This window comes from Bos indicus, chromosome 23 (assembly GCF_029378745.1).
Source record: "Bos indicus isolate NIAB-ARS_2022 breed Sahiwal x Tharparkar chromosome 23, NIAB-ARS_B.indTharparkar_mat_pri_1.0, whole genome shotgun sequence".
NCBI classification, from domain to species: domain Eukaryota; kingdom Metazoa; phylum Chordata; class Mammalia; order Artiodactyla; family Bovidae; genus Bos; species Bos indicus.
In genome coordinates, this window is record NC_091782.1 from 42,665,510 (window position 1) to 42,679,256 (window position 13,747).

Below are 13,747 nucleotides of genomic sequence, written 5' to 3' on the forward strand. Positions count from 1 at the left end.
TGTTGCCATTAAACTCATTGTATCTGATTGGAAGAATGTACTGATTGTAGCATCACTTCTGGGAAGGAAGACTTTTTTCCCCTTCCTAGTCGAGCATCTGTTTTTTTGCCTGAATTGGATTTTATTCTGATTAGAAAGTCATTGCTAGTCTACAGATACTCGTGCACTGAGCCCTTTTCTGAGGGTAAGCAGAGAGCTGGCTTTCGCTCTTGGTCGCATCACGTGGCAGAAGAGAAACACTTTTTTTCTGGTGGCAGTTGGCAAGGCCATCGATTCACAGAGGAGGAGAACAGGGAAACCTTCTAGACAGCTTAAACATTTGCTGGCACTCATGAGTCTGTCAAGCACCTAAACTCAGGACAGCGCACACTTAAAGTGATCTGGAATAAACTTTAACTTTCGTAAAATATAATAACAATCCAGTATTCGAGTCAGAAGAGGCACATTTTTCCTAAATCATTTAATTAACTCCTATCTCTCAAGAAAAACTTCATATGAAACAAATACACAAAAAAGTCCTAAGGTAGGTAAGGTCAACTAAGAATTGAAGATCAGGTGAGTAAATGACCGAGTAAATGGAAATTATCAAAGAAGTAGATGTATTGTGAATGCACTGTTCAAGATGTTTATTGACCGGAGCAATAATGATGTGTTTTTAAACTGTGATAAGGGCAAGTATTGTAATCCATCCAAGCCACACACATGATTTGGAGGGTCTGTGTGGAATATAAAACTCTGCAGAATCTAGAGCTCATTATCCTATATGGCTTTTGGCTAATTAACAAACATTGGCCTTGTGTCTGTTACTTAATAGCCTAATTGCAGCTCATTGGCAAGAATGCAGTCTTTCACTGCTGATGGTGGGGTTGGGGGTAAATTTTCTGTAAAAGAGGTTAAAGGGAGAAATCATGAAACTAACTTTCTAAAATGAGATGCTCCAGAATAATCAGATATGTTTACATTTGGGTCAAATAAACAATTCCTGAGAAACTTTTTTACTGTGAGCAACCTTAGCTGTGCAACCCTGAACAACTCACCCTGCCTCTCTGAGCTTCAGTTTCTACACCAGGAAAGGGAATAATCTTAGTCCTCCTTCTTTATTGTGCTGCTGTGAGGATTAATGAGTTAAAACTTCTAAATCTCTTAGAACAACTCAACATGAGTTTCAACTTGAATTCTACCAATTGCTAACTTTGTTTGCTTGGGCAAAATAGTTATATCTTTTTTTTTTTTTTTTCTCCTCATTGTCCTGTAAAATGAGAATGAAACCATTAAACAGCATTTGGGGTATTAAGTAAAACTATATATATATAGTAACTACAGTCCACAGTTTATTCAGATTTCCTTAGTTTTTACCCGATGTCCTTTTCCTGTTTCAGGGCCCCATCCAGAAGGCCGTGTTACATTTAGCTGTCATCTCTCCTGAGGCTCCTCTAGAACATGACAGTTTTTCAGACTTGACATGACCTTGACAGTTCTGAGGAGTGCTGATCATTGGGGATTTCTCCTAGGTTTCTGTTAGGATTAGAAAAACCCCAGCTGAAGGACGTTCAGCGAAAGAACTGATCAGTACTCCTCAAAATTGGTAAGTTGCCATTTTCGTCACATCATGTATATCAGGGACACGCTATCAACGTGACTTATCCCTGTTGATGTTGACCTTGATCATCGGTCTGAGGTGGCGTTCATGCCCTTTCTCCACTCAGTTACTCTTGGCGTACACACCCCCACCCGCCCACCTTCCACGTTATACTCTTTGGGAAAAGCCACACCTAAGGAGCTGGGAGCTGCCTTCCCCCTCCTTGCGATCAGTGTATCTTAATGAAGTCTTATGCACAGCTTTGTGTAGTCTCCTCCATTTATTTATTGACTGTCATTTCTTTGCTGTTGTTCAGGCACTAAGTCGTGTCTGACTCTTTTTGACCCCACAGTCGCAGCATGCCAAGCTTCCCTGTCGTTCACTCTCTCCCAGAGTTTGCTCAAACTCATGTCCATTGAGTAGGTGATGCTATCCAGCCATCTCATTTCTTATATCAGTATAAACTAATGAGTGTTTTTATTCTTTAGGTTATAATCCAGTGCTAGTTATCTTGTTTCTTAAATTGTTCCAGTTTTGGCCATGGGGAATATTAGGAATGTTGATTCCTGTTTTGCTTTGATATGCCATCATCATTGTGGTTTTTTTTGTTTTTTAAGCATTCCTTTCATATTAATCTTGAATGTTCCCTGCCCCAGTTCTAGAATTCGCTGTTTCTCCAAAGAACTCTGGTTCCTTTTGCTACAAAACGGTGTTAGAAACCAAGGTCTGGGCTCTAGGGCTTACAGAAATTTCCTGCTCAACAAATATTAGTTTCCTCCCTTCCTGCCAGGGAAGTTTGGCGTGTACAGTAGTGAGCGCCCTTGTGCCCATGGGTCCTAGCTGGTGAGCCTCACTCACTGGACAGCATCAGCCCAGATGGAAAAGTCAGCAGGATTTCCTTCAGTTCAATCCAGGTCACGGACTCGGCGGGGGCGAAGTGCTATGAGAACCTTCTCTGCCCTCATGGAACCCAACCCTCTAGAATCCAAGAGGAGTAATAGAGAAGTGCTGTCGAAAATCAGAACGGAGAAAAGCTAGTACAGTCAAAGAGCATTTGAAGAAGGCTTCTTATACACTATCAGGCTTGAGCTAATTTTATTCCAGGCAGGGAGATGGAAGAAAAGATATGATATCTTAAAAAAAATTATTTTTGTTAATCTTTTTATTTTCCCATGCATGTAGCATGTAGGGGTCCTAGTTCCCCAACCAGGGATCAAACCCATGTCCTCTATATTGGAAGGCAGAGTCCCAACCACTGAACCAGGGAAATCCCAACAGATCTCTTTTAGTAATTAAAGAGTCTCTTGATGAAAGTGAAAGAGGAGAGTGAAAAAGCTGGCTTGAAACTCAACAGTAAAAAAAAAAAAAAAAAAAACTAAGATCATGGCATCTGATCCCATCACTTCATGGCAAATAGGAGAGGAAAAAGTGGAAGCAGTGACAGATTTTATTTTCTTGGGCTCCAAAATCACTGTGGATGGTGACTGAAGCTGTGAAATTAGAAGACACTTGCTCCGTGGAAGGAAAGCTATGACAAACCTAGACAACGTATTAAAAAGCAGAGACATCACTTTTCCTACAAAGGTCCATATGGTCAAAGCTATGGTTTTTCTAGTAGTCCTGTACAGATGTGAGAGTTAGACCATAAAGAAGGCTGAGCACTGAAAAATTAATGCTTTTGAATTGTGGTGTTGGAAAAGACTCAAGTGTCCATTGGACTGAAAGGAGATCAAACCAATCAATCCTAAAGGGAATGAACCCTGAATATTCATCAGAAGGACTGATGCTGAAGCTTCAGCTCCAATCCTTTGGCCACCTGACACCAAGAACCAACTCATTGGAAAAGACCCTGATGCTGGAAGAGATTGAGGGCAAGAGGAGAAGGGGACAACACAGGATGAGATGGTTGGATGGCATCACTGACTCAATGGACGTGAGTTTGAGCAAACTCTGGGAGATAGCAGAGGACAGAGAAGCCTGGTGTGCTGCAGTCCATGGGGTGGCAGAGTCAGACACGGCTTAGTGACTCAACAACAAGAACAAGAAAAATAAGAAGAGGCCTGAAATTAAGAAAGGACTGTAGCTTTGGGGGTTTATTTCAGATATGAAACAGGGCTAATTGATTTTGATGAGATAAGGGAAATGGGCTTCAGCCAGCGGTGTGTTGGAGCCAGCTTGCACTGGCTTTCACAAGTTAGTTGTTAAATTTTTAGGAAATTTTAGAACAAGTTGGCATCGTGTTGCTAGCCGGAAGTTGGTCATGGTGGGAGGGTTTATAGAAATCTGCAAACGCTACAAACCAGGGCTTCTTTCTTCCCTCCAGCTGGTTATTCAACATTACCCTGTTTACTAATGGCTTTTGCTATCTAAAAATCTTGTCTATACCCCTGCTCTGAGTTTATTTTTCTTCCTCCAGCAGTTTTTTTCCCCCCATATACACATTTCCCTTCAGTGCTTTGAATTCTCTGACAAGAACTGGCAAAAACAAAAACAAAAACAAAAAAAAAACGAGGTTACAACAGAGATGAGTGCTCTTGAAGAAAAATTGCATTTTCCATCATGTTGGCTAAAACTCTGATAGTTAGAAAATACTGTAGTTAGTGGGGATATTTGAGACCCTCGGATGGCCATTCTGGATAACTGAGTTGGAAGATAACCCAGTCTTCCTCCTTGTTTTGGGTGGGAGAAGATCCATCATCACTAGTATGTAGTTGTCCATGTCATATATAAGCAGTGTGGCTGTAGGATTTTTCTCCTTCCTTATACTTGGAAGAATCTTCCTGTTTCTTATCAAGAATATGGGAAGAAGTATCATTTTCCTTCACTTGAGAAACCATGACTCAGCATCACCCTGTTGGTCGTAGGTCATGTGGCCCTCTGTTAGCTTGACTTTGCAAGAATGTAAGCTTACCCGAGTAACCCCTGGAAGAGTGATCTGCAAATACGGACAGTTCTCATAAGGTCACCTCCTGGGCATGGTTCTATGGTGTTGAGCATTGTTCAGAATTAGAGGAGCTTATATTTCAAGAGCGTCAACTAAAAGCAGTCAGATGGATGTGACCAAGGAGAGCAGGGTTAGGGAGGGAAAGACTTTTCTTATTGTAGCTGGAGATTCTGAGTTATCACCTTCATCCTCAGGGAGTTCAGTTCAGTTCAGTCGCTCAGTAGTGTCCGACTTTTTGCGACCCCATGAACCGCAGCACGCCAGGCCTCCCTGTCCATCACCAACTCCCACAGTCTACCCAAACCCATGTCCATCGAATCGGTGATGCCATCTAACCATATCATCCTCTGTCATCCCCTTCTCCTCCTGCCCTCAATCTTTCCTAGCGTCAGGGTCTTTTCAAATGAGTCAGCTCTTCACATTAGATGGACAAAGTATTGGAGTTTCAGCTTCAGCATCAGTCCTTCCAATGAACACCCAGGACTGATCTCCTTTAGAATGGACTGGCTGGATCTCCCTGCAGTCCAAGGGACTCTCAAGAGTTTTCTCCAACACCACAGTTCAAAAGCATCAATTCTTTGGTGCTCAGCTTTCTTTATAGTCCAACTCTCACATCCATACATGACCACTGGAAAAACCGTAGCCATGACTAGACGGATCTTTGTTGGCAAAGTAATGTCTGTGCTTTTTAATGTACTGTCTAGGTTGATCATAACTTCCTTCCAAGGTGTAAGCGTCTTTTAATTTCATGGCTGCAATCACCATCTGCAGTGATTTTGGAGCCCAGAAGAATAAAGTCTGACACTGTTTCCACTGTTTCCCCATCTATTTGCCATGAAGTGATGGGACCACATGCCATGATCTTAGTTTTCTGAATGTTGAGCTTTAAGGCAACTTTTTCACTCTCCTCTTTTATTTTCATCAAGAGGCTCTTTAGTTCTTCACTTTCTGCCATAAGGGTGGTGTCATCTGCATATTGGAGGTTATTGATATTTCTCCCAGCAATCTTGATTCCAGCTTGTGCTTCCTCCAGCCCAGCGTTTGTCATGATGTACTCTTCATATAAGTTAAATAAGCAGGGTGACAATATACAGCCTTGGCGTACTCCTTTTCCTATTTGGAACCAGTCTGTTGTTCGCCATGTCCAGTTCTAACTGTTGCTTCCTGATCTGCATACAGGTTTCTTAAGAGGCAGGTTAGGTGGTCTGGTATTCCCATCTCTTTCAGAATTTTCCACAGGGAGTTGCTTTGCCTTGATGACAGGGATTTCTTTTACCTCTCTGTTCTTTCTTATGTCCTTCCGTGAAGTAGATAGGTAAAGTTCCCTTTTCTTCTTAGCTGTCACTGACTGATTCACTGTCATATTGAGTCTCTGAGGCTGTAGCATTCAGAGAGCAGAGTGCTCGTCTTCTGGCCACATCACAGATTTGGGTGCCCTGGTTCACTCTGAGTCTTAGCGTTGCTTAGAGTGGGGTCTGGCTGCTCACCGTTCAGAAGCCAATAAAGAGGCAAGGTTGGTGGAAAGGAAAGTTTGCTTTATTTTGGAGGACTGCAATGTGCAAATGGAGGAGGAGACAGACTTGTGCCCAAAGGCTGACTCTCTCCCATCTCCTGGCAGTCAGTGGGCAATAGCCTTTAATGCGGGTTTCAGGGATGTATCAACTAAGGAGGGAGCTAGTCCATGGGGTGGTCTGATCAGTGTCATCTTGACTGTTTTAAGTATAGTGAATCTTCAGTTCCAGGTCGGTTTGTTCACATTTCCTTGAGTTCAGTTCTTGGAATTGTGGCAGCTTATGTCATGGCTACAGTCTGGTCATCATGTAGTTAGCTTCTTCCACCTGGTTGGGGTTTCAGTATCTACAAAACAGCTAACAGGATATTCTCACAGCTCAGAATATTATCTGCAGCCTTTGAAGAGGAACTAAAAGTCCTTGACTTTGCTTAATGATAGAACTATTATTATTTGACTGTTTTCTTTTATTTATGTATTTTCTCATTTCTCTGATTAAACATGTTTTTTGGTTAAAGTTTTTCTGCAGACAAAAAGCAGGTGGAGGACATGGGTGGGGTGGGCAGGGACCATAAGGTCCTATTCCATGTTAGTGGGAACGCTTGTATTTTCTTCTAGTCCAAATGATTCTAGATGTAGTGAAAGTGAAGTCACTGAAAGTGTCTGACTCTTTGCAACCCTATGGACTGTAGCCTACCAGGCTCCTCTGTCCATGGAATTTTCCAGGTAAGAGTACTGGAGTGGGTTGCTATTTCCTTCTCCAGTGGATCTTCCCAACCCAGGGATCGAATCCAGGTCTCCCGCATTGCAGGCAGACACTTTACCATCTGAGCCACCTGGGAACAGGGCCTGTCAAATTTTCAAACCCAGTTGCAATTCCTCAGCTGCTTCCTGTAAACCAGCCCTCTCAAGCATGACAGACTTGGACCTCCTTGGGATAACCTGGTCTAAACAGATCACCTGAAAAATGTGATTTTTTTCAAAAATCTTTTTTTAAAAACTTGTGGTTAAGTATGCATAAAATGAAATTTATTATTTTTAAGTGTACACTTCACTAATATAAAGGACATTCACAGTGTTGTGCAGCTATCATCATCCATTCATCTGAAGAATGCCTTCTGTCTTCCCAGACTGAAACTCTGTACCCATGAAGCAGACCCTCCATTACCCCTCCTTCCAGCCCCTGACAACCATTCTACTTTCTGTCTATGAGTTGGATGGCTCTCGGTACCTCATATAAGTGGAATCATATAGTGTATGTCCCTTTGTGACTTATTTCATGTAGCATAATGTCCTCGAGATTCCTCCATGTTGTAACATGTGTTAGAATGTCCTCCTTTTAAAAGGCTGTATAATATTCCCCTGCGTGTTTGATGACTACCATTTGCTCATTCACACTTGAGAGCATCCAGCTTTTGCTTTTAAAGAATAAGACTGCTATGAACATGCATGTACAGATGTATGTTCAAGTCCTTCCTTCCTTTCTTGGGTATATATTCAGAAGTGGGATTGCTGGATCATATGGTATTCTGTGTTTAATTTTTTTTTAAGGAACAATCATACTGTTTTCCACAGTAGCTGTATCTGCACCCTTTTACATTCCCACCAGTAATGCATAAGCATTGCAGTTGCTCCACATTCTGGCCATTACATGGTATTTCTGTGGTTTTGTTTGTTGTTTTTGATAATCGCCACCATCCTAAGAAGTGCAAAGTGGTATCTCAGTATGGTTTTGATGTGCCTTTTCCTGATGGTTAGCGATGCTAAGCATTATTTTGTGTGCTTATTGGCCATTTGTGTATTTTCTTTGGAGAAATGTCAGTTCAAGTCCTTTGCCCATTTTTAATCAGGTGGTTTGTTTTTGGCCCTGGCACAGATGTCTCCCTGATTGCCTAGAAAGGTCACTGCTTCTTAAGGCTATTGGGCACTTACCCAGGGTTCTCTGGGGCAGCCTCTTCCCTGCTTCTTGAGGCTATTGGGCACTTACCCAGGGTTCTCTGGGGCAGCCTCTTCCCTGCTTCTTGAGGCTATTGGGCACTTACCCAGGGTTCTCTGGGGCAGCCTCTTCCCTGCTTCTTGAGGCTACTGGGCACTTACCCAGGGTTCTCTGGGCAGCCTCTTCCCTGCTTCTCAAGGCTATTGGGCACTTACCCAGGGTTCTCTGGGCAGCCTCTTCCCTTTACATGTATGTCATGCAGACATAAATGCAGAGACTTGCCCCTCTGGAAAATTCCACCTGACACTGAAAGATTTGCCCTTCCCGCTTATTGTAAAGGAAGTTCAGTGGTGAGTGCTGCAGAAATAAGCCAGTTACTGCTTTTGGATAGTGTGTGATATTGTCATCTGACTTTTTACTAAGTTAAAATAAAATCTCTTTTGGGGAAAAGGAGGAAACAGAGATTCTGTTTTTCAGGTTCCCAGTGTGATGATATTCTACACCAGGGGTTGACAGACTCTGGCCCATGGGCCATATCCCACCTCCTCTTGCTTTTACAAATAAAATTTTATTGGCACACAGCCATGCCCGTTTGTATAGTATTGTCTATGGCAGCCTTTGTGGGACAGTGGCAGAGCTGAGTGGTTGTGACAGATTGTCAGACCCACAAAACCTAAGACATTTCCTGTCTGGCTCTTTTTACTGAAAAAGTTTGCCAGCCCTTGACTATTCTAGACATTTAAGAAGTACCGTTAAACAATTGACACGATATAGTGGTGTTGACGGCTGACCATTCACTCTACACTCGAGTAGTTTGAAAGCTGTGAAGCTCATGGAGGTGTAAGAGAAAATGACTTTTGAGAATTTGCTGAACTCCAACGTTGTGTCCAGATGTGTTCTTTAATTAAGCCTTTTTTGTTTGATTGGGGCCATAACTTTTGCATCTAGCAGGACTCCTGCCCAGTGTGGCTGAAAGGTTTCTAACACAGGCAGCATTTTTTAAAGTTACAGTATCTAGAGGACTTCACTGGTGCTCCAGTGGTTTAAGCCTCCAACGCTTCCAGTGCAAGGGGCGCAGGTTCAGCCCCTGGTCAGGGAACTAAGATCCCACATGCCATAGCCAAAAAAAAAAGTCACAGTATTTGACGCTTGCCTTTGCCCTGTGAAAGTCCCTGTTTATACTAAACTTCAGTGAAGTAGCTCTGATCTTTACGTACAGTAAGAGGAGTTATACTGCAGGGACGTGGCTGGGAAACGTATAGCACAGAAAGCTTGTGGCTTTTTACTCTAAAAATAGCGTCCTGCTTCTTTTACCACTCCCTCCAAGCCAGAGGTGCAGCCTTGCTAAGGTAGCAATGGGCAGTTTTGGAATTTTAAGATGCCGTTGGTTTGCTGATTTTGTCTTGCCCTCTGTTCAACCGTTTAGCCGTTCATGCAGTGATCTTATGCTAATTACCAGGAGAATTGTTAAGGTGTACGGGCATGGACTTTGAGGAGCTTATATAGTATGTTTTGGCAAGTCAAGGATATTAAATATTCAATTTAAAAGGTTTTTATTTTAAGCATAGCAGTGTGTACATCTCAATCCCAAACTCCCAAACTATATCCCTCCTTTGCTGGATAACAACAAGGACCTACTGTATAGCACAGGGAACTCTGCTCAATATTGTGTAACAACCTAAAGGGAAAAGAATTTGAAAAAGAATAGATGCATGTGTATATATAACTGAGTCACTTTGCTTTGCAGTTGAAACTAACAGAATGTTATTAATAAACTCCAATATAAAAGTTTTAAAAAAGATTATTTATAATATCCTTTGAGATCATTGGGAATTCTAGACCTGTGCGCACACAACATACACTCATAATCACCCACAAACACAGGCTCCCAGGAAATCATGAAGCTAGGAGTAACGTCTGCCTGAAAATGCCTTTTCACACAGAATGGCAGGTAACCATTCAGTACAATCCAAATAGGATCTCAATAGTGGATGAATCTGGTGAGACGTCACATTTTGCTGTAGATATAATATTTATCTAAAGGCTAAATAGAGGCTTTATCCCATTTCATGAGGCTTACTGCCCCAACTCATAGTGAAAGCGTTAGTTTTCATTTCTTGTTGTTTAGTTGCTAAACGTCCGACTCTTGCGACTCCATGGACTGTAGCCCACCAGGCTCCTCTATCCATGGGATTTCCCAGGCAAGAATACTAGAGTGGGTTGCCATTTCCTTCTCCAGGGGATCTTCCTGACCCAGAGATCGAACCCAGGTCTCTTATGTCTCCTGCATTGGCAGGCAGGTTCTTTACCACTGAGTCACCAGGAAAGCCCATGGTTTAGTGCTGATCTATTGAAAGCTTTATAGCCTTTTTCCTTTACTTTTTGAGAAGAAAAGTTGAATTCTCCGCCCCCCCCCCCCTTAATCTAATAATCAGTATTTCTCTTCCAGATGTGGTTCCTAACCTATAGTGATTTTAATTACTCTCCTCGGGAACCGCTTCCCAAATACTCTCTCCTCCATGAGTTTAAAGGCTTTAATGTTGAGCACAGTCTGGTGAGAATCCCCTTGCAAATGATTTTCTTCAGTTGGTATGAGGGCAGTATTTCCTTATTTTTGTATCTGTGTGTTTTTTCCCCCTAGGAACAGATTTTCATGATATATATTTCCCCAAATCTTTTCAATTTGTACCATCATCTTTTCAATTTGTAGATACATTTTGGAATTCAGATCTTGCCCTTAGAACAACTGGGGGGTCATCCATCCGCTCAGTAAGTGTGCCTTCTTATTTATGGCCCGATGAGACTTCATTCATTTCTGCATATTTTGTTGTCTACTGTTGATGCCAGACACTGGACTCGATGTTGGGAATACAGAAATAAATGATGTCAATTCCTTGCTCTCAGGGCTGGGCCACAATTGAGTGGGGGAAATGCAAACTCACAAAAATTTACAATGGAATATGATTGTAGAGATGTGTACCACATGCATTATTAAGTCTGGGGAATTTGTAAGCTTACTTAAGTCTTTCAATTGAGTTAGACTGTGGATAAGTGTATCAGATGAGAAACACATAAATGGTGTTTATTTACTCTGAGGTAGTAAATGGAGAAGTTGAACGAAATAAAATGCATCTATTATGACCACTGGCGTCCAGCAAGGCCACTGCCCCCGTGCCCCTGTTCTGCCTGCACTTTCTTCGTATGTGGGTCATTAACATTGTGTTTAGGTCAGATGAGAGTCTGTTCCATCTGCTGTGATAGCTGAAGTAAAATGCTGATGGAGATCATTTGAGATCGTCTCTGTGCTGCTGATTGCATGCTTGTGGCTCATAATCAGAATGATGCGAAGTAATTGTTCAAGCGACTTGCCACGGCTACGTTTTGTGTCGTTGCAACTGTCAGCAGTTTGGTCCTGCTCCTCTGCCTGAAGCGTGTTTGCCCAGCGCCTGTTGGATGGCGCGAGTCGCCCTTCACTGCTGTGGGTGACATCGGTTCTAGCATCCTCACTTGCTGCCCCCCATCTATTTTATAACCTGAAAACGAAATGTCTGCTTATTTAGTGGGAGCAAGTGCTGGCTTTTGTGTTCAACAGAATGCTACGTACCAGGGCTTCCATACAGAAATCCACATGCTTGTTGCCACAGTGCTCCTCTCTTTTTCTCTTTGGCCAGAAAAGCCAGGCAGACCTGGCTTAGAATTCTTGCTTTGTCACCTACTGGTTATGTAACCTTGGGTAGGCCACGTGTCTTGAACCTTGTTTTCCTTATCTGCACATTGGGTCTAAGAGAACCTGTTTTACAGAGATTTTGTGAGAATTAAAGATAGTGGATAAAACTTGTTGGCATAAGTGTTGTTGTTCAGTCATGAAATCGTGTCCCACTCTTTTGCAACCTCATGGACTATAGCTTGCCAGGCTTCTCTGTCCATGGGATTTCCCAGGCAAGAACACTGGAGTGGTTCCCTTTTCCTTCTTCAGGGGATCTTCCTGACCCAGGGATTGAACCTGTATCTCCTGCATTGAAGGCATATTCTTTACTGCTGAGACACCAGGGAAGCCCTTGTTGGCATAATTAGCCACCCAGTAAATGGGAATAGTTAATAATAAGGAATCCAGTGCTTACTCAGGATGACATTATACAATGGCAACACAGAACTTTCCTAAATCAGTAGTCCAAAAATATGTTGTAAGTGTGGAATAGAGAGTGTCAGTCCAGTTTTCCTAGCTACATCATATTTACCAGAGACACACAATTGGATGGGGGTGTCTTAGAATCTAAACCCTCATTTTCCATGGCTGGGTCTGCTCTACAGAATGTACTCTGGGCCAGCCCACCTACACCATCAAAGGATGTACTCCGGGCCAGCCTACCTACACCATCAAAGGATGCAAAGGTCCCTTTGAAAGCACATTTAAGAACATGTGTCATTTAGGTTCCACTGCATAAAAGAGACATTATACTGGATACTGCACACCACAGCCTGACCATCTGGTTTCTTCTCATGCAGAAAGCAGGGACCATGACAGAGAGAAGCAAAGCAGAAACTCTGTCCCTTTAAGAAGTTCATGGTTAGATTTAGGAACTTCTCACAAGCTCCTAAACTGTACCATCAAAAGAGATCTGTTAAACGTAGCTCACTCCATATTCCTCCATACAGTAAAGTCCCTAGAGGGAGTTGTGGAAGCGATGCTTTCTCTGCTTCCATCCAGAGCTAAATTTTAAGATCTAAGTTCTTATCTCCAGGTGTTGATGCTGTTACTCATGGACAACATAGGACAGTAGAAATCTCTTCTACGAACATGCCCCCCACCACAAATTGTTACTTCCCCTAAAAGTCGCATAAGCTGGACAAAGCATGAACTTTTCTTAGAACGTAGCGTGTGAAGGGTTTATCACCTGTGCATTTGTGGGAACCCACAAGTCGAACTCTTGTGTTTCTCCACTTTTGGTCTCAGATACCAGAATTTTTCAGCTGGTATCTGATTTGGCATTTCTCTGCTGCCACAATGTGCCCTGTCTTCTTTCGCTGTGCTCCCTGGCAGTTCCCCACCTCCTGCCTGCTTGTAGGAGCAGGGTTGGCAATGCATTAAAGGGTTCCATTCATAATTGGAGGACGAGTTCACTCTACACTCTGCTGATCGCGGGCATACCTTCACTTTCCCGGTTACTAGTTTCTCAGCCGAGGACAAGCACGTGTCGTGCAACTCAGTTAAGCTGTATCACATACGTTTTTACCAGACCAACCATTCTCTTTGAGAAGGAAATTAGATTAGAAATATCGAGACCGCACAAACATTCCCATTCTTGATATCTTCTAAATATGGTAAATTCTGATTTTTTTTTTAAAAGTTTTCTAGTTTGTATAATGTGATTATAATTTTTAGGTTCACACAGGAGTCTACAATTTCCAGTTTACTTCTCTCTGTAGCATGAAATCACTCCACCACAATCGGGCCGTAAACAGGGACACCTCTTGAACTTCAGACTTAACGATTTTCACACTTGAAAGAGGCATCTATATCCGCTGGTACTCCTGGTCTTTAAAATTTTGTCCCCTTTCAATGTATTGGAGACTCACTGAATATTGTGATTTGTGATATTATTCCCTGTAGTATATGTACTAGTTTGTAGTCTTCTCAGCTACACCCACTCAAACCAAAACAATTTTTTGTTGTTAAGGCTTCTGATATTTATACACGCTGCCTTTCCCAATCTTGATGATGATGTAGAAGCAAAAGAATCACACGCTACCATAAATGTAGTCGTTTCTCATAAATGT

The 13,747-nt window shown here is 42.4% G+C and overlaps 1 protein-coding gene across 25 annotated transcripts in view; it reads left to right on the forward strand.

The window, feature by feature from the left end:
- The window catches only part of ATXN1 (ataxin 1), a 426,916-nt gene that overhangs the window by 220,518 nt on the left and 192,651 nt on the right, over positions 1-13,747 (forward strand). The window contains exon 5 of one of the 25 annotated variants that reach the window (XM_070777664.1): positions 1,512-1,585. The exons of the other annotated variants lie outside the window; for them this stretch is intronic. The gene's annotated coding sequence lies outside the window, so the exon portion shown is untranslated. The remainder of the gene's footprint in view (positions 1-1,511; positions 1,586-13,747) is intronic. 25 annotated transcript variants of the gene reach the window in all.